Below are 27,016 nucleotides of genomic sequence, written 5' to 3' on the forward strand. Positions count from 1 at the left end.
AATAATTTGTTGACTATCCCGTTTGCAGAATCTATTATTTGTGTCTTGCACAAGGTCTTGGCTATGGTTATTAGTGTCCTGCCTTTTAAGAACATGATAACTGTTTTACCCTGCAGAAATTTCCACTTATCTCACAATTCTTTCAGGCAGCCAGATCATTTGAAGATCTTTTTTTTTTTTTTTTTTCTTTTAAAGAAAATTAGCATAGCCCAGGCCAGTTAGGCTCAGTGCTTAGAGCGTTGGCCCTCAGACCAATGAGTCTTGGTTCAGTCGGGTGAAGGGATGTACCTTGGTTCATCCCCGGCCCTGGTCAGGGTTGACTGGGTGTCAACCAATCTATGTGTCTCTTTGACATCGATGTTTCTCTCTCTCTCTTTTCCTCCCACTCTATCTGAAGATAAATAGAAAAATATCCTCGAGTGAGGATTTTAAAAAGTAATAATAAAAAGACTAGCATAATCTCTAATCTCATTCTTTGGCCTGTGTCTCTCCAGAGGTTTATTTCTCTTGCACTGACACTCAATTGTATTCTGGAGGGTCAGTGGGAGAGTGAAACCAGAGACTGTTCTGATATACTTTGTTTCCAGAAACTTTGGCAACAAATGGATAAAGGGATACATACCAACTAAAGAAAGTGCCTAGAAAGTGGCTTCTCTCTCCTTTTCTTCCTCACCTTTCCCTCTTTGATGCTGATGCAACTTCTAACAGCCAGATTTGACCTTTTTTTTCTGTAGGCGTAGGGATAGGTGTGGTCCAAGGAGCTTTCTTCAGATAACCCACACATTGTTCTCTCCATCTTTAGGACCAGCTGGCTGTCATCAAACTGCAACATAACGCACCCCCAGAAACAATTATTTGCTCTCATTAAATTTGCTACAGTTAGCTGCACCTAACATCCTGTAAGGCATGCATTTTACTTTTATTTAATACGAAATCCCCATTCACAGCCTGCATTTGTTTCCAACATTTCCTTACTCTCCCAATGAAGAAGAAAATACCTACATGTACCAATCCTGCATGTTCACATCTCTCCATTAGACTTGTTTGGCTGTCATCTCAGTGCGTTGCCTGGTTTCTAGTGAGTATTTTAGTTTCTAGGGTTGTTTTTGTTTTGCCTAGGGTAAGTTGAGAGCCCAGAGGGGAAATTTTTAGTTATTTCTGCTGGAGTTTTCTGGAGTTGCTCACAATGCCCTTGTTTGTTGTCGAGCCACTGTGCAAACTGACTTTGACAAAGAATTCAGCTTGTCTTTGTTTTTCATAAAGAAATCATTAGCCATCTTTTGATCTTTTTTTCCCCCCAAAGTATCTTATGGTTGGTATAGTTTAGCTTTTCATAGCTTCTGAAATAAAAACAAATTTGTCTTTTTTTTATTTTTATTTTTTTATGTACAACTGTAGAATTCTTCATTCTGTGACAAAGTACAAAATGGCATTCTTCCCTTTAAGGCTTTGTGATATATCTAAGAGATGGACAAATTGGCAAAAAAACTTATTTATTTATTTATTTATTTTTTATTGATTAATTTTTGTTACAGATGGTTCTCCTTTCCCCCCCACTGATTCCCCCCTTCCCCTCCCTCCCTGCCCCTTCCCTAGATTGTTGTCCATGTCCACTGTTCATGCAAACATGCATATAAGTTCTGTGGTTCATCCCTCCCCCACCTCCCCCCTCTTTAGGGGATTGTCAGTCTGTACCCTGCTTCCGCGTCTCTGGGACTACCCCATTACTCAAACTGTTATGTTCATTATATTCCACAAATACGTGAGATCATATGAAACTTGTCTTTCTCTGTTTGGCTTGTTTCACTTAGGATGATACTTTCAAGGTCCCTCCATGTCGTCTCAAAGGATAAGAGATCTTTCTTTCTTACAGCTGCGTAGTACTCCATTATGTATATGTACCACTGCTTTTTGATCCATTCGTCTACTGATGGACCTGTCAGAATGGCCGCCATCAACAAATCATCAAACAACAAGTGTTGGCGAGGGTGTGGAGAAAAGGGGACTCTAGTACACTGCTGGTGGGAATGCAGACTGGTGCAGCCACTATGGAAAACAATATGGTGTTACCTCAAAAAATTAAAAATTGAATTGCCATTTGACCCAGTGATCCCACTTCTAGGAATATACCCTAAGAAGCCTGAAACACCAATCAGAAAGAATATATGTACCCCCATGTTCATAGCAGCACTATTTACAATAGCTAAGATCTGGAAACAGCCCAAGTGTCCATCAAAAAAACTTTTTAAATCAATTTTCATTTGGTTACAAGTGTAAAAGGCAGAATGGCCTGTCTGTCCCAAATCTGCATTCACTATACCTCTGCAGTGCTAGCTTTAATAAAAACAGCTGAGGCGATGGGCAATTGAGGTGGAAGAGGGCTCTGTGAGCGTGTGATTGGATCTTTTGAAATCAAAGAAATTCTCAAGACATTTAATTCCTAAAGGCTTTTCAAAGCAGTGTTCCATTCATTCGAATTTAGATACATAATCAGATTGTGTAACAACCCTCTGTGTGTGTCATTGCTCCATTAAAATCTGTACTAACAAGCCTCTTTATGAGGGCTGTTTAATGAATAACTCCCCATTCACAACCTGCCTTCAGCGTACATGGGAAATCTCGTGGCCCCTTTTCAAGGCCTGCCTTATGTGGGCCATGCCTCATACTCATTCTGCCTGTGTGTTGCTTTGAAATCAGTCATCATTAGAGAGTATATATATTTTTCCTCTGACCATTTCCTAGATTAAAAGTGCTTAGGTTTATTCAGACTCTGTTGTTAAGAATCTACTGTGTGCACACAATGCTTTGATTGTAAACCAAATTAGGTAGTAGCTGGCTCTTAAGGATGACAGTTAATGTTCAGGAAGCCTGTGAGTTTTCCTTTATAAAGTTAAATACTGCTTGCTCTTTATTTTGTGCACATATAACCAAAGGTATCATGGAGTTGGGTTGTCACAACAGTTTTTCATCAGTGAGACAACTTGGTAATGATTATGTGCTACCACTAATGAGCTGTTCAAGAAATTTTGAAATTGCTGTTCTCAAAGAGATAAAGTATCTTTATAAATAAATAATTTAATTTAATATTTGAAGGAGTATGTGGAGAAAAGGCCTCAGGATGCTCAAGTCAGCCCATGTGTAAGGGTTGTGGGATAATTGCTCTAGATCGGTTCAAACCCTTTGGAAACCGATAGTGTCAGAAATGAAAGGAGCAATACATTCAATGTGGAAACAGAAAAAAAAAATCCAAGTTGGTTCAGTAACACCTCCTTTTTTAAAAGTTATCACTTGGTTCAGATTTAAAAATAACTTTTCAATTGCAGACTTCCAACTTTATCCCAGTGTTCTCAGTACCGTGAGCTATCTGTGGGTGCACAGTGTGTGTGAACAGTGCTTTTGTAACCATCTTGGGATTTTTAAAATGACTTGTTATTTCTGTGAAGTCACAAAAAAACATGACTGCCAAAATATGCAAGAATTAGAGCAAGGTGATAAAATCTGGAGCACCTTATACAAGCCTGACCTTATGCTTTAATTCATTTAACTCCCACACAGTCTTTTTCTCTCCAAAGTTTGATTGAGCTGTAGTCGTTTTTTGTTGATTAGGATAATTATGCCATAATGATTTTAAAATCTCTTTGCACGCACTATTTAGCTTGGGCACTTCTTGTAATCACTTAGCGAGAACCCGAGAGTCCTTCCCAGAATTCCCAGGGCCGGGTGGTGGGAGGAAAACTCCGGGGAAAGAATGAAGTGGGCCTAGGGAAGCAGTTATCTTCGTTCTGCACGCAGGTGAGCTCTGAGCACTGCGAAGCTGGGTCACGGAACTGGAGCATGCGCTGCTGAAAGGAGCCGCATCAACCTGAAATGAAGCAGCAGAATATGCAGTGGGAAGAACACCGGCCCTGAAACTGGACAAAACCTAGATTTCAGTTCTGGGCTTACTGATTTGTTCTTCCAGCTTCCTTATGATAAAGAAACAGACATTATTCACCTTGGACATATAATTAAGGATGTTTGCATCATTCATTTTTACTTCCTTTTCATTTTTTGTATTATTATAATGATGCCATGGCATGTCACACACCACAAAAACTCAGTTTAAAAACGATTTGGGGCATTTTCTTCTGCTATGAAGAATAAATTGTTCGCTCAAGATATCTTTTATACTTGATATTATGCAATGGTGGATGTCAGGTCTGAGTAGAATTTTCAAGAAGAGTGTCAAGCAATTGTATATTTGCTCCTAGCTAAATTCTGAAGTGATTTCCCCCTCATATATAAACCTTATTTTAGTGGTGGAGACAATTCATAAAAGCAATGTGTAATCAAACCTGCCTATCAAGATAAAACAGTACCTAAGCCACGGGTTTGAATACCTTTAAGAACAAACAAAATAACTGCCCATTCATGACTAAACTATGAAGAATACATTATACTTCATGAGGATTAAAAAAAAAAAAAAAGACATCGACTTGAAATCAGATGCTATAGTGTAGCTAGACAAATCAAAAATTAATTTAGAAGCTAAATGTTGAGGTAGAAATGTAGGCTGACCTTGGTTTCAGACAACGTGACCATTTATTTTTTATTTATTTAATTTTTTTTATCCTCACCTGAAGACATTTTTGCATTCATCTTGAGACAGAGCGAGAGGGAGAGAGGGAGGAAGAGAGAGAGAGAAACATCCTATGAGAGGGACACATGGACCGGTTTCCTCCCGCACAACCCAACCAGGGCTGGGGCGAGCCACAACCGAGGTACGTGCCCTTGGCCGGAATCAAACCTGCGACTCATTGGTCCGAGAGCTGATGCTCCACCACAGAGCCAAACCGGCCATGGCTATTTATTTATTTTTTTAATAAGCTTTTATTAATTTTTTAGAGAGAGAAACATCGATTGGCTGCCTCCTGCCCCAGGGGCCTACTGGGGATCAAGCCCACAACCCAGGCATGTCCCTGACTGGGAATCGAACTGGGACCTCTCAGCCTATGGAACAATGCTCAATCCACTGAGCCACACTGGCCGGGTACAATGTGACCTTTCAAATAAGGTGTAATAGAGCTTTCGTTCTGAGTTCCTTTTCGGTTATTAAATCTGTTTCATATTTGGTATAATTCTACTTTAAGACCTTCCAACCGCTCTCAGTCCTAACTCTAAATGCACGTTGTGTGGGATCCTAGGGATTGCTGTATTTCACAGTTGTATCAGTTCATGAATTCATTTTTAGAAATATAAAAACAACCACTAATTTAATATTGTGGTCATGGTAAGTAGCTTTCCTAAGCCATTTTTTATGGACTCTCTTGGGGTTGGGGGTCTGTTTTCTGTGTGACTCCTATGTCTCCTTAATATGTGACAACAGCAGTTTTGTGAGTTTGTACTCTGACATTGCTTCTTTTGAGAGCAGTGGATTTCTCTAAGGAATATTTATTTACTTGGGACTTTTTTTTTCTTCCCTTAGTGGTAAAAATGAGAAACTTTTTAGACCAAACAAGAATTAGTCTGATAAATAAAACCTCATTTACACATTAAAAAAAAAAATGTCCTATTAGTTCTAGTCTGTCACAAGGGCACCAATTTTTTCCTTTAACAAACAAATGAGAGCAACATTAAATGTAATAATCTCCACGCAGTGCACACGCTGACCACCCATACCTTTGGCTGTTTTCCAGTCTGAGTTCCCTACATGGGGGCGGTAAGCGTGGGAGCTGTGGTCAGCTGGAATGAATGAGAGCAAACAGCGGTGACCTTTGCATCGGGGGAACGACATCACTCTGCTTCTGGCTTTTCACAGTTTATGTGTTTGTGTTTTCAATGTAGGACCGAACCTGAAAGTTCATCTCTAATCTTGATCCACAGGGAAATGGCAGAAATCCTAACCAGCCAAATGATACAAATTTAAATTTCCTGTGGAGGAAAGGTCAATCATGTTCTGTGCGCTGGGGACAATCTCAGCAGAGCAAGCAATGCTTCTGATTAAAATTCCTGTGGAGAGCTGCTGCTTTGTCTGATTGGAAACCAAATAAGTCCCCAGTCACCTCCATGAGATGACATCCCTGGAGGATCACAAACTGACCCGGATGAATACCCTCTCTCAAATATCAACTGCGATTTGAAACTGAAAAACAAAAACAGAGGGCTGCATGTCACAGCAACTATTTATAGTTCTGTGCTGTGAGGCCACCAGCTTCCTATAATTCCCATTGTTCTCTAAAAATAAAGACCCATTTACCCGAGGGGGACTGACAAGTGGTCTTGTGATGGATTGGAGTTATTGTTCAGTGTGTGAGACGAGGGAGGCCACCACAGCCGCATGTGGACCCCGCTGGGAGCCTCCGGCCTGGGCGCCTGTGCCCTTGCCTGCTGGAGGCACCTGTGTGGGCTGCCGAGAAAAGAACCCTCTCGTGGTTGGTTCCTGCTTTTCCTGTGGAAAACATAGCCCTTTTATAAGATGAGTACACAGCCAGCATATTTAGTTGGTAACAAGTGACTGGCCTCATGAATCAGATCAGTCCATGGAAAGGATTCAGTTCCCCTCCTCCATCCTTAACATTCTCATATTTTGTCCGGCCCGTGTGGCTCAGTGGTTGAGCGTTGACCCAGGCACCAAGAGGTTGCCAGTTCAATTCCCAATCGGGGCACATGCCCAGATTGTGGGCCAAATCCCCAGTGTGGGGGCATGCAGGAGGTGGCCAATCGATGTTCTCTCTCATCAATGTTTTTATCTCTCCCTCTTCTTCTCTCTCTAAAAATCAATAAAGAAAAAAAAAGTTTTTTAAAGATCTCAGTTTTTAATCATGGGAGTTTTGTATCTGTGTCACCTACTTCAACTAGAGCCTTCCTATGAAGTCTCAACATAACCTTTCTCCTGAATTTAAAATAACCCCAGATGCACCATTTTAACTAGAGGCCAAGAAAACGATGCTACAGCCTTGTTAGTGTTTCTAATATTAGATTTTACTTGACAGTCCCTACTTAGTTTCTTCATTTTCCTTCTCAATTTGTATCTGCACTGCAGTGCCTGTTATTTTTCTTCCTTGTAAAACAGAAGAAAGTAATAAAAAAAAAACAGAAGTTAAGAGAAGACGTAAGTGCAGATCAGGTGCATTTCCAGCCCCACTTGGAAAGCACCTGAGGCGGTTCCTGTCCTGCTGTCTGTGGTGCATGCTGGGAGCCCCGGGAGAGCCAGGGACTGGAGCTCTCAGAAAGGCCCTGGGAGCCCTTGTTTGAAGCTTCTCATCTTGTCAGTGCTGAAGGGCTGAAGGAGAATGCAGGGATTTCTCACAGTCGGTAAATCCTGACATTTTGTCTTTAATCTCTTTTTCTGTGTGAACTTTGTCAGATGCTCTGAGAAGACAACCAATTACTGTCTGAGTTGCTATCCAGGGTCTAAAACTGCTCAGGAAAGGGGCTTTCTGTTCAGGAATCTGATAGCATATGTGTGTTCTGAGCTTTTAGCTTTTCAGATGAAATTATAATAAATTGTGCATGAAGGTGAAACACTGAGGATGATGCAGCCTTATGAAATTGAATTTAGTGGACGGTTAATTCTGATGATTCTGAAATATTACTTATTCTGCAGTAGGCACATCAGTGCCAGGAAAGGCCTTGATGCGCTTGGCACGGAACTGTGACATTTAGCTATTAGGCTGGATGAAACCTCTTGGAAAGAGCTGAAGGGGCGAGGGCGAAGCACTTGAGTGGCGGTCTCGCTCTGAATGTATTTGGGTAGTTCTCTGTGTGCCTAAGTATAACTAAGAACTTTATAGATTTTCTAAGTAGTAAATATATGTTTTTTTCCCCACGTGAATTTAGAAGACTTCCTAGTCAGATAAGCAAGTTTGGGATATGTTTTTAACCCAAATGATGTCTAAGTTGCACATTTTCTGTTTTCAGAATGCAGCCATATATTGTGTATGAAAATGAGTTTAAAGTCAGAAAAACAACTAAGTTCTATGACAAAAGGGGAAAATGTTGACTGATGCTTAGTAAGTTTTTAAAAACAACATCATGTTAAATATTTATTTTTTAAAATGGACACATTGTAAGAAGTAATGAAGCAATGAAGACAAGTTCATGGACTGAAAGCTTGGTAAACATTTTTTTTGTGGGCAAAGAAATGATAATAAAAATAGAAAGAAATAAAACACTTTAAATGTTTTTGCTGAGCCCAAAATACACTTTCATACCTTATATCATTGCCCTTTATTTCTTGTGCTTCACAGATGTTACATTTTTAATAAATTAAAGGTAAGACCCTTGACCAGAAACAGGATTATGACTTGCTCTGTTGAGATGGTCTGGAACTTCATCCACAATATCTCCAAGCTATGACTGTACTGAAAAGACTGGTAAACCCCAAGAAAGTGAGCAGAGCTTTTTCTCATCATTCGTTTAGAATTCGCTATAGATGGCTGTGTCTCGACTGATAACCTGAATGTTAATCCAATTCCAGAGTATCCACTTTGAAGGACTTGATATTGTGAAATTAGTTTGCTTTAGTATTGAATAGGATTTTATTAGTGAATCTTCACAACTTGAGAGAGAGAGAGAGAGAGAGAGAGAGAGAGAGAGAGAGAGAGAGATCAAAGCTACTTTATCAGTTTGGTGGCCATAAGTGCTTTGCTTTGCTGGCACTAGGGAGGGCTGTGTGCAGGTGGCAGACCATGTCATCAAGTCTACCCTCAGATGCTATTCAGACTGCCTAGGGGTCACACAGGACAGCGGAATCTGCACAGGTGGATTATTTTTAAGAACGCTCCAAATGGGATTTTACTTATTTAGATTTCAGTTGGAGTTACATTCAGTTTTGATGTATTCAACATCTGTATTAGCAAAACAATAAAGATCTAGACCTGCCTTAGTGATTTGTCAGATGTATACTATTTTTCTATCATGTTTTGTGATTTTTAAACATATATTCTGGAATAGAAAGATCACATCTCATCGATACCAAACATAAGAAATACCCAACGGTATTAATTGAATATATTTGGTTAAATTCACGGCACATGTAGGGCAACTATCATTTTGAATGTTTAATAGTGACTGAAAAATACTGAGGTCAGTATTTTAGAAGCAGTGACCCTTGCCCGGCCAGTGTAGGTTGGTGGACTGAGCATCGTCTCATGCTGAGAGGTTGAGGTTAGATTCCCGCTCAGGACACATGCCCAGGTTGCGGACTCAGTCCCCAGTGGAGAGTGTGCAGGAGGCAGCCGATCCATCCATCTCTCTCACATCCATGTTTCTATCTCTCTCTCTCTCCCTTCCTTTCTCTCTAAAAAGTCAATAAAAACATAAAAATAAATAAATAAATAAAAGCAGTGACTCTTGCCCTGGCCGGTTTGGCTCAGCGGTTGGAGCGTCGGCCTGCGGTACAGAGAGGCCCGGGTTCGGTTCCCGCTAAGGGCATGTACCTCGGTTGCAGTTTGTCCCCGGCCCTGGTTGGTCGTGCAGGTGGCAGCCACTCGATGTGTCCCTTCACATCGATGTTTCTTTCTCTCTCTCTCTCCCTCCCGCTCTATCTGAACAAAAAATGGAAAAATGTCCTCGGGTGAGGATAAAAAAATAAATAAATAACATAAAATAAAATAAAATAAAGTAAAATACTTTAAAAAAAAAAAAAAAAGCAGTGACTCTTCTTGTCCGGTACACCTTTCCCTGCCACCCTATCTAAAACTGCAAAACTACATCCATTGCTCCCAATGCACTTTCTTTGCTTTATTTTTTTTTTAGCCTTTATGACCTTCTTACATATTAAGTATCTTATCCTGTTTATTTTCTGTTGTTATCATAATGTAAACTCCATGAGGGTAGGAATTTTGCCTGTCTTGCACATTGCGCAGAACACTGCCTGGTGCATAGTTGGTACCAGATATTTGTTGAATAAATAAGTAAATGAATTTTAAGAGACACAGTATTAATTTATTCGTTCATCCATCCATCCATCCGTCCGCTATTTATTAAGCGGACACTGTGTGACTGTGCCTTATATAAGTACCTATCTTGGTTTGTGAGTATATCCATTTAGTTAACACTTTTGTAACTAAATTAAATGTGGAATTCCAAACCCCCTTCTATCCAAGGATTCTGCAATTTTCAGTATCTGTGTTAATAGAGCCCTGCTGATCTGTGAAAATTAATTCAATACACATTAAAAAGAGTTCTGCGGGTATAGCTTAAATACTAAAAGTATCACTGGAATCCCTCTAAGTCAAAATCCTGTGCTTTTAGAGAATGGGAACGAACCAAAGAAAAGAGAGATCTTCACATTCTGCAGTTATACTTGCCAAATTAGGCCATTCTTTCTGTCACTTGACAACCTGCAAGGCTGGTAAGGGGTTGGCAACACATGCCTGGGCTTGAAAGCCGGCTCCGTCACTTACTATGTCACCTGGGCATGTTCCCGAGCCATCTCGTAGCTCATTGACTGTGTCCGAAAAGAGGATGAAATGAGATGATACATGTAAATTGTTTAGGACATTGCCCGGCGCTCAGTACGTGCTCACTGGTGTCAGTATTGGTGTGGGCTCCACTTAACTCAAAATAGTTTCTACACTTAGCTTGGTTTTGCATTTTGTTTGTATTTGGAAATAATGTCTGCAATATTTTCCTCACAAGGGATGCAAGAGGCATACTGGATAGAAATATATTCAATGCACTCTTTTTCAGACACTCTGTAGTCGTGTGGTTTTTCTCAGGTAAGTACTGTGTCATTCACTCTCATTAATATTTCTTGCTTTATTGGAGAAGGGGCAACACTGATTATTAAATGTCGTCGAATTATGTCAGCTCAGTGTTGCTTTCACTCTCTAGGGGAGTCAGTGGCTGTGTGCCCTAAGGATACTGTGTTCCAGAAAGGAAAACTAAAGGACAGAAGTTTGTAAATTCAAGAAGAATTTTGGGGGACAGTCTTCAAGGGCATTGTACCCTGGGGACTTGTGTCCGGCCCGGCGAAACTGGAGGACAGGCCATAGGAAAGCAGCCCGGGGCTCTGTGGGCCCGCAGCTGCGGCGGAAGGTCAGCTTCGCTGCTTCCTGGTGGGGGATCCCGAGTCCGTCCCCTCACTTTTTAGAGAAGCAGAACAGAGTGAAGAGTGAGTGCTGTGTGGACAGAATTTGAGCCCCATTGCTAATTAATCAGCTGTACATTTTGGGCCAACTTGCTGGATCTCAGAGTCTTAATTTTCTCACGTGTGTATTGGCCATAAAGGAGTCGTACCCCGGTGCTGGTAAGATAAGACATAGCTAAGTCACTTTGCACTGTGTCTGCTACATGGAAAATGCTCGGTACATGGTCGTCACTATAATGATGAGCAACATGAGCGTCTGCCTTAAAGATTGGGGACCAGATAAGATATACAAAGCACCTAGCACAAAGTACATGTTTTAAAATGTTTTTACCTCATTGGCTTTCCGGGGAATGGGTGCCATTCTCCTACTTCCCTGCAGAGTAGTTTCCACCTTCTGCTCTGCTCTGCTCCCAGCAGCATCTCCTCACTCAGTCTCTGTGAGTGATGCCCGCGCAGTGCCTGTGCCCACACCTCTGGCTTCCTGCTCACAAAGTGCAAGATTCAGGGGAGGGTGGCAAAACGGGCCACTTTGCGAACGCCACACATTTCATCTTTTTGACCTTTTCCACTGCAAACATATCCACCTACATCCCTTGTGTCTTTTCAGTACTAAAATCACAGGATCCTAATGCTAGATAGAGTTTAGTCCAGAGGCAGAAAACAGAGGGCCCGAGGGCCAGTCCAACCCAGGGACATTTTGTTTCACAGCCCGGAGTCAGCTTACGTGGGGTTTTAAGATTTTGGAATTAGTTGTTAATATTTTAAAGAGTCAGACAGTTCAAATTAAAACACACACACAGGCTCGTATGTATTTCTGGCTAGTCTGGCAAGGTGGGACAATCCGGCCACTCTCAGCCCAGGTTCCCCCAGGTGACAACGGTCTGTAGAGAAGCAGCAGCTCCCTGTGTTACACCTGCCTGCTGATATCCATCAATAGCCCAGTTCTTTCCATTACAGATATGGCACCTGGATCCAACCAATGCCTCGTGCTGTTTACAGATCTAAAGGTGGGTCAGTAACTGAGTGAGGATGAACGTGCTAGTTTCGGATTCTTGGACCCCTGATCTTTTTATTTTCTCAGCTGAAATTCATGGAAGGTCATTATTCAGCTGAGGGCAGGTTTAAACATTTTTTATGACACATTTCCACACATCTGGGCCCATTATCTCCCTTGGCTAGAACATAAGCACTCTGAATGAATTCACAGGTTCAAGTTTGCTCTGCACCCCATTTCCTTCATTCAGTTTCAGAGCTCCCAGCCCTGCCTACCAGCACCCGTTCCCGCTACAAGGCACTGGGCCCTGCTTGTGGACAATGTTCAGTGACTGTTAGGAGACTTCACTTGATACCATTCAGCCAGGGGTGGCAACTCAGATGCCCACGGAGCCAGGCTGCTAACTGTGCCAGGCTGGGGTGACCTGGAGACTGTCGACCTTGAAGAAGGAGCACAGCCGTCCCTCCGCAGTAGCTGTTAGTGCCATCTTTTTATGCTCTAATTTTTAGGGAAAACCCAGATCAGAAATGTATATGAAATCTTCTGGCTTTGAATTTGGCAATTAATTCACATTTGTAAATAAAGTTTCTTTGTCTAAAACAAACAAAGGCTCAATAGTTTGTGACTCCTTCCAAGGAGAGGTCCAGGTGAAAAAATGAACAGCTAATGACCATCCCTGCCGCTGGAGGAGTCAAGGGATACACAGAAAGAGCACAGGCTTTGGTTTTAGACAGACCTGGGTTTGAATTTCAGTTCTACCATGATTCCTGTGTGCTGCTGCCCAAATTAGTTCATCTCTGAGCTTCAAACCCCTCATCTGAAAATGCCTTTAGTACTTCAGGGGTTGATGTGAGGACCAAAGGGAGAATGTAGGAAGAACGCCTGGCACAGGACAGGTACTGAGACCATCTCAGCTCCTTTTCCTTTGTTGCCCTCATCTAGGTTTTGGCAGGATGGTGTATTTGAATTTAAATCCCTATACTCGTTGCTTTATTTCTTTCTTTCCATCTCAGAGTACTGTGAGTGCGGTAGTTTGAAGACTGCTCCCTCAGATCCAGGACTGAAAATGCTCCTTTAGGAAGAGATAAGCTGTAAATGTTACCTGGTGCAATTAAAAGACGTTTCAAACAAGCTATTCTTTATGGCATGAAAACATGTATCAGCAATGAAATACATTCACATATAGTATTGCCAGGTGACGATTCACTGCCAGAAAATGTGCTCTATTCCCAAGCAGTATTTCAGTTAAAACAATATACACATATCAGAACAGTCAGAAATGCTGGCAAATTCGGATGTTCCACTTTATTTTTAATATTTTTTCCTACTCATGGCGAAAAAGCATTTTTTTTTCCTGGAAAAATTTAAGATATTTCCTACTGGATTTGGATGAACTTGGAGAGAATCCTAAATGCTTTTTTGAGTAATGAAAGCTTTTAGGCAGAGTGATGGCAAAAGAAAGGCTCACCTCCTCCCTGATGTCACCTCTGGCAGCTGGGGGTGCGGAGTGAGATTAACTATGAAGAGAATTATGGGGTTTAGTGCCTCTACCTTTTGACTCTGTTATCATCCAATTAGGAATTCTTTGATTTGTAACGATTCTCTGGTTAAGGAAGGAACTAAGAAATGCCACAAAGAAAAAGAGTGGAGTCCTGTTAGCCAAAGCAATCATACCCCATGCTGAGATGACGCCTCAGGTAGGGAATCCCCTCCCACCATTTCCTTGTTTTTACATATTCATTCCCTCTCTCTCATCTGATCATATAGAATAGCTTTAGGCATATCTAAGTTTAGGGGAAATGTTCCCATGGTGAAGACAAAAATTATTTGCTGAAAGTATTTTTATATATTTTTCTATAATTACTGTCATAGCTTAGAAATGGTCTGAGTTGTGTGATGTAGCCGTTGCTAGGGAAACTTGCTTTTTAGTGAGCAGCAATTTTCCAGAGCAGATGCATTTTCTCCCTTACTAATGAGTGTGTAAATGGTACCTCTATTGCTTTTTGCTTCCATATTTTGGAAACAACTTGAACTATTTGCTGAGGACAGCAGACATCTGCTTTATAAAGATTGAAGCCGACAGGCTCCTAGAATGTCTCATTTATAGGCAGCTTGTGCTGCATATTTCAAAAGCCCATTTGCTGTTTTGCTCTTTTTTGTGAGAAGACATTTTACACCTGTTAATGGCAGAAATAATTGTTTAGATTTTTAAAAATTCCTCTCTGAAAGGTTTAAGTAAGTTTGGTTGCACTGGATTTCATTCCCACCAATCTCATGGTAGGTGGGGAACCTTCCTTATTTGGGCTGGGAAGCAGACTGGAAGTCCTGCTCCATAATAGCAAACTGAATATTGTCATGCAAAGTTGAGTGGAAAAAAAGACTATTTCTGAAGCAATAACAGTTTCTTCCAGTTCACTGATCCACTAATTTCTATTCACTTTAAACTACTCTTGTATTTTTCGTGGGGTGGGGGTGGGGGTGTATTTTCTACCATTTGCACTGTTCTAATCTTTGCTTTGAACAAAATCTTCCTGGATAACAAGGAGGACTGGTCACCCTCCTTCCTTTAATGGACTGCTGGTAATGGCTCCAAACACATGCAAATAAGGACTGTAGCTATTTCCATAAAAGGTGGAGCCACAGGCCCCCTAATTATGCTCTTTGATTTTAGATGAAGGAGAAAGATGGATTTAAAGAATTAGGAAAGGGAAAAGAAGGGCAGCTTAGATAGCATAAAAGATTATCTGAGCAAAAGACAATGTCTTCACAATTGTTTTGCTTGTTTGTTTCCTTAGTATCTCCCTCCCTGAAAGTCCTTGGAAAGTTTCTATATTTGGTGGCTTTTTATGGTACCACTGAAATGAAAAAAAGTATGCTGCTTATTAGTTTAAATGTACAAGAAGACCTCTCCTGATATGATTATACAAGATTGTACATGGCTTTTTACTTTTTGTTAAATCATTTACTCTTTTTTTTCCCCCTTAGAAGTATTGTTCCTCTTGACAATCTTCCTTAAAAGGATTAAAGCTGCATTAGCATTGGGTGTATTAAGTGCATGGTTTTAGAGATCAGTTCATTCAGCTTGAAGCTTTTTAAAAAAGTAAATAAAATACTTTCTTAACATAACATAGTTTCAAGCTGAATTGGCATTCTGGCTGTGGCTATGTAAGGGAGAATAGAAAGGAACGCAATATTTTAAAAATATATTTTATGCAAGATTACCAAGAGGGCCCGACCAGTGTTCCTTAGTGCTCTGAGCATAGTCCCATGGACTGAGAGGTCCCTGTTCGATTCCCGATCAGGGCACAAGCCCAGGTTGTGGGCTTGATCTCCAGTAGAGGACGTGCAGGAGGCAGCTGATTGATGTTTCTCTCTCACATCAATGTGTCTATCTCTCCCTTCCCTTCTCTCTAAAAAATCAATAAAAACATATTTTAAAAAAATTACTGAGAGGATTCTAATGTACACAGAATGAGAGCCAACTTTTCCAAGTCAGTTTGAATTGTAATAGGGACTTTCTCTGTGGGTTTGATGAGGTTATTGTCCCCTTTGCCCATTTGAATGTTGAGAATAGGAATTACCTGCTTCCAGGGAATTGTGAGAAATTTTTTTTTCTTCAGTTACATATCAGAATCAAGTTTCTATTCTTGATGGGCTTTTAAAATAATTTTCTTTTTAAATTACACTCCAGACTGTATTTGGATCTCATCCGTTTTTTCCATTAATGTCTTCTTCTGTGAAGATTTGTCTCTTTTACCTAATTTCTTTCTTTATTATTTATTCAATACTTTTTATATCAGTATGGATTCATATATATAATGCAATACTGCTTCATTTAATTGCTCAAAATGTTCCACCTTTGGCAATTTGGAGCTCTTTCAGGGAGATTTCTGTGTCCCTTTGACGTAACTCCATCTTTTTGTTGTTGTGGGTCTTTTTGTTTGCTTTTTAGCACATCCTTACTATGTGGTACAACAAGATGCTCCACCTTAGATTCAGCTGGTAGGCAGTTTCTTGTGGTACTCCTGGCAAATGAACACAAATGATATTTATTTATTTTTTAAATGCATTTGAAACGAGCAGTCTTTTTTGGGAGAAAAGCATTGATAAATAACAAAATGATAGTGGTATATAGCAGGAACAAGTATAGAGGGTGTGAAGTCATCAAACAAAGGAGCCTGATCCCATCCGGTTAGTATGCGGGGAAGGAAAGAGCAGCAAGTACGTTTTCACTGAGGAAGTAACCTCTGAGCTGAGAACTGAGAAAACCAGAGTCCAGAGCACAGATGGCAGGGCAGAGTATGCAAGGTGAGGGTGGAGAGGTAGACAAGTGCATTATTAAAAAGGGATTTTGTGTTTTCAGTAACCTGCTCACTGCTTGGCCTATTGATTCACATGACATTAAAGATTCTCTTAGAACATTGGTTTCAAATTGTGTTCCCAGAATCCTAGATGTCCTTGGAGTATACCATTGCCAGGGCCTGACTCTGGAAAACTACACCTGCTTCCACCTGACCATCAACCTGAAAGACTTTGCTTTTAGCCTGACCAGGTAGCTCAGTTGGTTAGAGCATCTTCCTGATAAGTCAAAGTTGTGGGTTCAATCCTTGGTCAGGGCACATACAAGAATCAACCAATGAATGCATAAATAAATGGAACAACAAATCAATGTTTCTTTCTCTCTCTCCCTAAAAATCAATTTAAGTTATTTTTTAAAAGACTGCCCTTATTGTGCAAACTTCTCCTAAAATTTTACTTAAAATGTTCTAACCAGAAAAAAAATTGAAAACCACTGTTTTACAGCATGATTTTTATGTTCTGCAGATAAATACACGCTCATACATTACATGGATATGTTTTTCTGTCTAACCAGTCTTCTGCAGCCAAATGTTTAAGATGGTTTTGACATTTCACTAACACATAAGTCTGATGAACTTCTCTATTTAGAATTTTTTGTGCATATATAACTTCTTTGTGCAACAAAACTGATTCTTTCCTCAGAATTCTTTCCACATACTACTGAACTCCATTTCTAGGAGTGGGTCAAAGGTGCATTAGTTACAATGCTGCATAATATACCACCCCAAAATTTAGTGGCATAAAATGAAAATAATTCTCTATTATTGGGTCAAAGATTCAGGAGTGGCTAGGCAGGGGCTTTCACATGGTTGTGGTCAGTTGTTGGCCAAGGTTGTGATCATGTGAAGGCCTGGCCCAGGCTTCAGGATCTGCTCCATGGTGGCTCATGCACATGGCTGGTAAGTTTGTGCTTGTTACAGGTAGGAAGGCTTTGTTCTCCACATGGGTCTTTCTGCAGGGCTCTTTGAGTGTCATCAACATGACAGCTGACTTCCCCAGTACAAAACATTTCAGAAAGCCTGACAGAAGTTGCAGTGCCTTTTATGACCATGCAAAAGAAGTCATATACTGTTATTTCCACTATTTCTGATGGTCACTGTGGTAAGCTGAATAGTGATCCCTTAAAGTTGTCCTAAAACAATGGAACTTGTGAATATGTTATCTTTCATGGCAAAAGGCATGTTACTGCAGTCATTATTAAATTAGGATTTTGAGATGGGTAGATTACCTTGGATTATCCCAAGATTGGATTGGGGTCCCATATAATCACAAGGGTCCTGATGAGTAAAACTGGGAGGCAGGACAAGTAGAGTCAGAGAAGGGAATGTCTATAGAAGCAGATGCTGGAGTGCTGTGATTGGTGGAGGAGGCCACAGCCAAGGTGTGTAGGCAGCCTCTGGAAGATGGAAAAGGTGAGGAAAGAGAGTCTCCCTTAGAGCTTACTGCTAACACCTTGATATTAGCCCTGCCTGATCCAATTTGAGCTTCTGGTCTCCAGAAATCTAAGGTAATGAACACGTGTGGCTTTAAGCCACTAGATCTATTGTGATTTGTTACAGCAGCAATAGGATGCTAATGCAGCCTCGCATCCATGGTTCACTGTGGATTGGGACTATGCGAGGGAGTGAATGCCAGGTGGTAAAGGTCATTTAGCTCTGTCTTGGCTGCCACAAAAGGTATGCCTACTTTTAAGGTTTTAAAATCTATATTGTCAGGAGATTCCAAAATGGCAGTGGAGTGAATGGAAGCTACACAGACCATCTCCTAGGACCAAACTGGAATTATTAGTAAAATAAAAACAAATTGTTAGGAAAAAGCAACAGAAAAGCAGCTTGCGAAGACCATATAACCAGGGACATTGAATGATCCTGGTAGGACTGCAGAGGCATGAGACGGGGGCCGGGAGCCCATGAACAGCAGTGGTCTTAGCTGTGAGCAGCCCCTTTGGGGTTAAAATTCCTGCATGCTCTACAGCACAGAGGGAGGGGACAGAGCACTAGATTGGCTACAGCCACTCATCTTAGGCTCTGGCAGAAGGAAGGTAGACTGGACTGGAATTGTGTAGGGACACTCAGGATTTGGAGGGCACTCAGAGCTTTTGCTGAGTTGCAGCCACACAGGACAGTGGCCATCTTACTTTTTCCTAGGGTTTTGGGGAGAAGCAGCGGCCCCTCCCTCAGAGATCCAACCCCATCCAGGTGGGCCATAGAAATGCAAATTGAGCCTCCTTAACAACCAGCATCTGCCCCACCCTCAGGAAATTCTCTTATGCTGAACACCTGAGGGAGTTTTCATTCAACTGAGAACCCAAGGCTCTTCAAGTAACCGAGACTAATAGCCTCCAGGCAAAAAGCTAGAGGATAACTGAACCATTCCTGGGCTTGAAAATCTACCCAGGAGAGTACGACTTGACAGTGGTCTTTAATATGGGTCCTCCCTTGCTCATCCAAACCCAGTAGAGGGAGCCACAAACAGCAGAACACCAACACCCACAGGCAAAATTTGGCAAGCTCAAAAACCCACTGAGATAGCCAAAATGGCGAAACAAAGAAACAAATCCTAAATGAAAGAACAAGAGACCTCTACCGAAGATGAGATAAATGAAATGCAGTTAAGCAAGTTATCATAGGTAGAGTTCAGAGCCATGATCTTGAGGAAGCTCAACAGCATGAATAAGGACATCAACACCATGAGTAAAGATATAGAAGCACTGAAAATCAACCAACTGGAAATGAAAAACCACCAAGAAGAAATGAAGAATGACATAGCAGAAATAAAGAACACATTGGAAGGACAAAACAACAGAGTAGAGGAAACTGAGGACTGAATCAGTGAACTAGAAGATAAAGTAGAACAATTCAACCAATCAGAAAACCAAAAGGAAAAACAATTTAAAAACAAGAAGACAGCTTAAGAGAACTGTGGGACAACTGAAATGTAATAACATTCACATCATAGGAGTCCCCGAAGAGGAAGAAAATGGGCAAGGGTTAGAGAATGTATTTGAAGAAATAGTGACAGAAAAATTTCCTAAAGTGGTGAAGGAAGAAGGCACTCAAGTTCAAGAAGCACAGAGAGCCCCAAGAAAGAAGAACCCAAACAGGCACACACCAAGACACATAGTAATTAAAATGCCAAAAATTAAAGACAAAGAGAGAATCCTAAAGGCAGCAAGAGATAAGCAACAGGTTACCTACAAAGAAACCCCCATAAGGCTATCAGCTGACTTCTCAACAGAAACACTATAGGCCACAAGGGAAAGGCATGAAGTAATCAAGGTCATGAAAAATAAAGGATCTGAATCTAAGACTACTCTATCCAGCAAGGCTATCATTCAAAATAGAAGGTCAAATAAAGAGCTTCCCAGACAAAAAAGGGTAAAGAAATACGTTAGCACCAAACCAGCACTGCAAGAAATATTAAAAGGACTGCTGTAATTAGCAGGATAAATAGGAAGAAAAATATAACCAAACTAAACAAAAATGGCAATAAATAAGTACATATCAATAATCACTTTAAATGTAAATGGATTGAATGCTCTGATAAAAAGACATAAAGTAGCTAATTGAATAAGAAAGCATGACTCATCTATATGTTGTTTACAAGAGACCCACCTCAAAACAAAAGACTCACACAAGTTGAAAGTGAAGGGATGGGAAAAAATCTTCCCAGCAAATGGAAAGGAAAAAAAAGCTGGGGTAGCAATACTCAGATCTGATAAAATAGATTTCAAAATAAAGGCTATAACTAGAGACAAAGAAGGCCACTACATAATATTGAAAGGATCTATCCAACAGAAAGATATAAACTTGATAAACATATATACACCTAATATAGGCGCACCAAAATATATTTAAAATCTTCTGGAGGACTTCAAAGGAGAAATCGACAGTGATACAATCATAGCACAGACTTCAACACCCTGCTGACATACTGGATAGATCCTCAAGACAAAAAATTAGCAAGGAAACAGAGACTCTAAATGAAACACTAGACCAAATGGATTTAACAGATATCTACAGAGAATTACACCCCAAAACTACAGAATTCACATTCTTCTCAAGTGCACATGGGACATTCTCAAAGATATACCACATGATAGGACACAAACTAAACCTCTAGGAGTTCAAGAAGATTGAAATCATATCAAGCATCTTCTCAGATCACGATGGCATAAAACTAGAAATCAATTGCAACAAGAACATGCAAAAGCATTTGAACACATGGAGGCTAAATAGCATGTTATTGAACAATGAATGGGTTACCATGGAGCTCAAGGAAGAAATTAAAACTTCCTGGAAACCAATGAAAATGAACACACAACAACACAAAATCTATGGGATGCAGCAAAAGCAGTTCTGAGAGGGAAGTTCATAGCACTACAGGCCTACCTCAAGAAACAAGAAAAATTTCTAATAGACTATCTAACCTTACAACTTAAAGAACTAGAAAGCAAACAAAAAGAAATCCCAGAGCAAGTAGAAGGAAGGAAATAGTAAAGATCAGAGCAAAAATAAATGACATAGAAATAAAAAACAAAAACAAAAAACAATTCAAAGGATCAATGAAAGAAAGAGCTGGTTTTTTTTTTTTTTTTAATCCTCATCCGAGGACATTTTTCCATTTTTTGTACAGACAGAGTGGGAGGGAGAGAGAGGAAGAGAGAGAGAAGGAAACATCGATGTGAAAGGGACACATCGAGTGGCTGCCACCCTCACGACCAACCAGGGCCGGGGACAAACTGCAACCGAGGTACATGCCCTTAGCGGGAACCGAACCCGGGTCTCTCCGGACCGCAGGCGGACGCTCTAACCGCTGAGCCAAACCGGCCAGGGCAAGAGCTGGTTTTTTGAAAAGATAAACAAGATTGCTGGACCCTTAGCTAGACTCACCTAGAAAGAAAGAGAGAGAACCCAAATATACAAAATAAGAAACGAAAGAGGAGAAGTAACAACTGGCATCACAGAAATACAAAGAATCGTTAACGAATACTATGAACAACTATATGACAACAAATTCGACAATCTAAGAAAAATGGACAAATTTCTAAAACACATAGTCTCCCAAAACTGGACTGGGAAGAGATACAAAACTTGAACAGACCAATAACAACTAAGGGAATTGAAGATGTAATCAAGACTCTCCCAGCAAACAAAAGCCCAAGCCCAAATGACTTCACAGGGGAGTTTTACTGAACATTCAAAGAAGAACTAACACCCATTCTCCTCAAACTATTACAAAACATTCAAGAAGAAGGAAGACTCCCAAACTCGTTTTATGAGGCCAGCATAATTTTAATTCCCAAACCAGAAAAAGACACTACAAAGAAAGAAAACTACAGACCAATATCCCTGATGAACTCAGATGCCAAAATCCTAAACAAAATACTAGCAAATCAAATCCAGCAATACGTCAAAAAAACTTATTCACCATGTCTAAGTGGGATTCATCCCAGGGGTACAAGGCTGGTACAATATTCACAAATCAATAAATGTGATATACCACATAAACAAAATGAAGGATAAAAACTACATGATCATATCAATAGATGCTGAAAAAGCATTTGACAAAATCCAGCATCTATTTCTGATAAAAACGCTCAGCAATGTGGGAATAGAGGGATCATATCTCGACATAGTAAAGGCCATATATGAAAGACCTACAGCCAACATCATACTCAATGGTCAGAAACTAAAAGCATTTTCCCTAAGAACAGAAACAAGACAGAGATGCCCACTTTCGCCACTCTTATTTAACATAGTACTAGAAGTCTTAGCCACGGCAATCAGACAGGAAAAATAAAATAAAATAAAAGGGATCCAAATTGGAAAGGTGGAAGTGAAACTGTCATTATTTGCAGATGACATGATAGTATACATAGAAAACCCTAAAGGGTCCATTAAAAAATCTACTAGACTTAATAAATGAATTTGGCAAAGTAGCAGGATACAAAATTAACATCAAGAAATTGACAGCATTCTTATACACCAATGGTGAACTCACAGAAAGAGAAACTAAAAAAAAAAAAAATTCCATTTACCATTGCAGCAAAAAAAATTAAGATACCTAGAAATAAATTTAACCAAAGAAGTAAAGGACCTATTTACAAAAATCTACAGGACATTGAAAAAAAATAAAGGAAGATATAAAAAAGTGGGAGCACATACTTTGTTGATGGACTGGAACAATTAACATCATTAAAATGTCTATATTACCCAAAACAATCTATATTTCAGTGCAATCCTCATCAAAATACCAACGACATATTTCACAGAACTAGAACAAACACTTCAAAAGTTCATATGGAATTAAAAAAATCCCTGAATAGCCACAGCAATCTTGAAAAAGAAGGACAAAGTAGGTAGGATCACAATACCGGATATTAGGTTATACTACAAAGCTACTGTAATCAAAACAGCCTGCCACTGGCATAAGAACAGGCATATAGACCAGTGGAACAGAACAGAGAATCCAGAAATTGACCCAAGACACTATGCTCGATTAATATTTGGCAAAGGTAGCAAGAGAATACAGTGGAGTAAAGGCAGCCTCTTTAATAAATTATGTTGGGAAAATTGGACAGCTACATGCAAAAAAATGAAACTAGACCATCAACTTACACCATACACAAAAATAAACTCAAAATGGATAAAAGACTTAAGTGTAACTTGTGAATCCATAAAAATCCTAGAAGAAAATGTATGCAACAAAATTTCAGACATCATACGCAGCAGAATTTTCACTGATACATCACCTAAGGCAACAAAAACAAAGGAAAAAATGAACACATGGGACTACATCAAACTAAAAAGCTTCTGCACAGCAAAAGAAACAACCATCAAAATGAAAAGGGAACCCACTGTATGGGAGAGCGTAATTGCCAATGAAACATCAGAAAAAGGGTTGATTTCCAAAATATATAGAGTGCTCATACAACTCAACAAAAGGAAGACAAAGAACCCAATTAAAAGATGGGCAGAGGAGCTAAATAGACACATCTCCAAACAGGACATACAAATGGCCAAGAGACATATGAAGAAATGCTCAACATCACTAATTATCACAGAGATGCAAATTAAAACAACAATGAGGTATCACCTCACACCTGTCAGAATGGCCACCATCAACAAAGCATCAAACAACAAGTGTTGGCGAGGGTGTGGAGAAAAGGGGACTCTAGTACACTGCTGGTGGGAATGCAGACTGGTGCAGCCACTATGGAAAACAATATGGTGTTACCTCAAAAAATTAAAAATTGAATTGCCATTTGACCCAGTGATCCCACTTCTAGGAATATACCCTAAGAAGCTTGAAACACCAATCAGAAAGAATATATGTACCCCCATGTTCATAGCAGCACTATTTACAATAGCTAAGATCTGGAAACAGTCCAAGTGTCCATCAGTAGACGAATGGATAAAAAAGCAGTGGTACATATACACAATGGAGTACTATGCAGCTGTAAGAAAGAAAGATCTCTTATCCTTTGAGACGACATGGAGGACCTGGGGAGTATTATCCTAAGCAAAATAAGCCAAGCAGAGAAAGACAAAGATCACTTGATCTGACTTATTTGTGGAATATAATGAATGTAACAGTCTGAGGAACAGGGTAGACCCAGAGACGTGGAAGTATGGTGCAGACTGACAACCCTCAGAAGATGGGGTGGGGGGATGGAGAGGAGGGTGTCAGTGGGGAAAAAAGGAGAAACACCTGTAACAAAAATAAATTAATAAAAAATAAATAAATAAGAAAATTAAAAAAAAAATCTATATTGTCAAACTGCCCCTTAGACAAAGTCTGTGAATCCCTGCAACCAGCAATTTGGATAAATACAGATTTTGTGAGATCAGAGATAATGTCTTTCCAATGACCAATCTTTCCAGCTCATGAATCTTCTTGTGGAAGAGAATATAATGAGAGAAATAGGTCCTTTTTTTTTTCCCTTATAGGTTTTCCCTGGCAGGAAAAACTCAGTAGTTTTTTTTTTGTTTGTTTTATTGTTGTTGTTGTTTTTTTTTTGGTGGTACATGCCCCTAGCAGGAACCGAACCCGGGAGTCTCTGATCCGCAGGCCAACGCTTAACTGCTGAGCCAAACTGGCCAGGGTGGGAAGTAGGTTCTTTAACTGCCTTTAACTTTCCTTCTGACAGTGAGAGAGTAAGTAGCAAACGTGAGATCTATAGCTTAGGGAGCTATCTCGGTGCTTCTTGAGGCCATTTCCTCCCCTCCACCACCAATTTGTTCTGATCAAGAAAGTAGATTCCTAGTTGCACGTCTACGAATATATTTTCACCTGATAGAATTTAAGAACTACGTCCTGCTTAGCCATGAGAGTCCTAAATACAGCTGAGTGTGTGTGTGTGTGTGTGTGTGGAGGGGGTGTGGGTGTGAATATTATTCTGAGATTTGTCTTTCAAACAGGTGAACATTTCCATACTGTTCCAGCAAGAGGAGCTTGAAATAAAGACATGTGTGTTTAAGAGAAGACAAGTAATTTCCACAGAAGCTAAGGTGAACTTATTCTTTGTAGAGAGCAAAGTCTGTGCTGGAAAAATTTTGTAAATGCCTATGTCTGGTTCCCTGTTGATCATGCCTGATATCTGAATGTATTTTCCCAATGCTGACATTACAGTCTTGGGCCACAGCGAATGAGAAAAGACTTATTTTTGCTACAGAGTATCTACTGCCCAACAGAGAAATGCTGATCAGGGATCTTTCTCATTTTGGAAGTTATTTATTTTTTTCTGGAAGATATAAAATGCTTTAAAGTTAATTAAACCAAAAATGGAGATATGCCAGTTAAGCTGTTTGCAGCAAGGAGTGCAGATTCCTCCTGTGCCTTCCCCACTAAACTCATAGAATTTCTCAGTCAAAAGGTGATTTAGAGACCATTTAGTTCCCTTTATTTTACGAATGAGAGATCTGAGGTCCCGAGGCTTGATCTGCCTTGAGGACTCAGAATATATGATGAGTACCAGACCAAGTAACAGATGGAAAAAGAATATATTTTATTTATCATTGGAGTGGCGTTGGGGTTCTTTTTACTGTTTCTATTTTCTCTCTTCCCTTGTAATCATACAGGAATTTACAGTTGAAAATCTTGGTAACTGTAACCCCAGCTTCTGAAGCCAGCAGGGTATTTATTAATGTGACTTTAAAAATCCACAGGTAGGCTTGACTCTCATGAGGTTTGACTCAGGCACTCAAGTGCTTTCTCCAGGCCCTGATTTCTCTCCATCGTGTGGTTCTGTATCCCCTGTGTCAGAGCCATTTTCAAATACACTCTGTCCTTGTGATGACATTAGCCTTCAGTTCCTCAGGTTCACGTCCAGTAGGAGAGAGTGTTTGCCTCTGGTCCTGTGCTCGTCTCTAAACCATTTTCCCTTGCGTTGTCAGACCTGAGCCACATTCCATACCCCCGAAGTGGGGGTGGGGGGTGGGGGGAGTCAACAGTTTTTGAATCACAGGGACTGAGATTTGAGTGCAGGTCCGGTTATTGTTACCAAAAGAAGGACTGGATGCTGCCTGGCCCCCCAGTTGCAAATGGTTTTCTGTATTCCCTTTTAAAATGTCTTCCTTTACATTTTATTAACCAAGCACCTACCATGTACCAGCCACACAATCATGGTAAAACAGACAAGGTCTCTGACACATGGAGTTTGTAGTGAGAGCTTGTAGAAACAATCATTAAAATAAATAATCCCACAAATAGGTTAAGTATAAAAACAAACAGAGGTTAGTGCTTATTTATTAGAGATATATGTTAGAATATTTACAGATAAAATGATGTGATGTCTGGGATATTTTCTTCAAACTTGTCTTGGTTTGTGGGGGATTGTGGGTATATAGTTTAAATAAAATTGGGTAGATAATTGATGAAGCTGATTGATAGGTGGGTGGGGATCTATTATACCATACTCTCTATTTCAGTATATGTTTGAAATGTTCTATAATAAAAAGTTTAAGGAAGAAATCTTACAGACAAATATACTATTGGATAAGTGCTATGAAGAAAAACATTATCTATCTATCTATCTATCTATCTATCATCTATCTATCTATCAGAGAGACCCAACCAAGTTTCAATGGTCAAGGAACGTTTTTCAAAGAAGTGGTGTATTTGTCTGAATACAAATAGTCTGAAGTATGACTAGTATTGAGATATTAGGAGGACAGTACATAACATCACTCTCCCACTTGAGCTTGGAATCAATTGAGAGAAAGGCAAAGGGGTCGAGACCTGGAGATCAAAATGTCAACTTTAGTTATTGATACAATTTAAGATGTAGATTGCATATGTAGGCACATAAACTTGCTAATGCACCTCTGAATTTAATTTATGCTTGAAAACAGGGCAAGATTACAGACAAGAATCCACCCTGATGAAAGCTGGAATAGGGGTAATATAAGGGCTGGACCGGTTGTACTCAATTTTTTTTGTTTTTTTAATCCTCACCTGAGGACATTTTTCCATTTATCTTTAGACAGATTAGGAGGGAGGGAGAGCAGGAGAGAGAGAGAGGAGAGAGAGAGAGAGAGAGAGAGAGAGAGAGAGAGAGAGAGAGAGAGAGAGAAACATTGATGTGA

Source organism: Molossus molossus, unplaced genomic scaffold (assembly GCF_014108415.1).
Source record: "Molossus molossus isolate mMolMol1 unplaced genomic scaffold, mMolMol1.p scaffold_m16_p_3, whole genome shotgun sequence".
In the NCBI taxonomy this organism is placed as follows: domain Eukaryota; kingdom Metazoa; phylum Chordata; class Mammalia; order Chiroptera; family Molossidae; genus Molossus; species Molossus molossus.